Below are 630 nucleotides of genomic sequence, written 5' to 3' on the forward strand. Positions count from 1 at the left end.
AGATCATAGTTTTGTTTGCTTATCCATTTATGTATTCATTTTTCATTTATCCAAGATAGCACTTAAGGAGTTCATAGCATATAACAAAATTTGGTAACATTGTGCTGCTAGGGGAACAAAAATTTGACTCTAACCTTCCTAGCATCATATAGTTCAATTAATTCAATTTAGGTCAATTTATATAATAAATAGTTCAATTATCTTCTTTAGAGATTGCAATGTCCAGAAGTTATATATATATATATATATAAACCTAATCAACAGAGGAGGAATCATTCTTAATGCAGAACTGCAGTTCAATTCAGTTCACTTCAGTTGCTCAGTCATGTCCGACTCTTTAAGACTCCATTAATCGCAGCACTCCAGGTCTCCTTGTCCATCACCAACACCCCGAGTTCACTCAAATTCATGTCCATCTAGTTGGAGATGACATCCAGACATCTAATCCTCTGTCATCCCCTTCTTCTCCTGCCCCCAATCCCTCCCAGCACCAGAGTCTTTTCCAAAAGTTAACTCTTCACATCAGGAGGCCAAAGTATTGGAGTTTCAGCTTTAGCATCAGTCCTTCTAAAGAACACCCAGGACTGATCTCCTTTAGGATGGACTGGTTGGATCTCCTTGCAGTCCAGG

Source organism: Bison bison, unplaced genomic scaffold (genome assembly GCF_000754665.1).
Source record: "Bison bison bison isolate TAMUID 2011002044 unplaced genomic scaffold, Bison_UMD1.0 scf7180017461828, whole genome shotgun sequence".
Classification (NCBI taxonomy): Eukaryota; Metazoa; Chordata; class Mammalia; order Artiodactyla; family Bovidae; genus Bison; species Bison bison.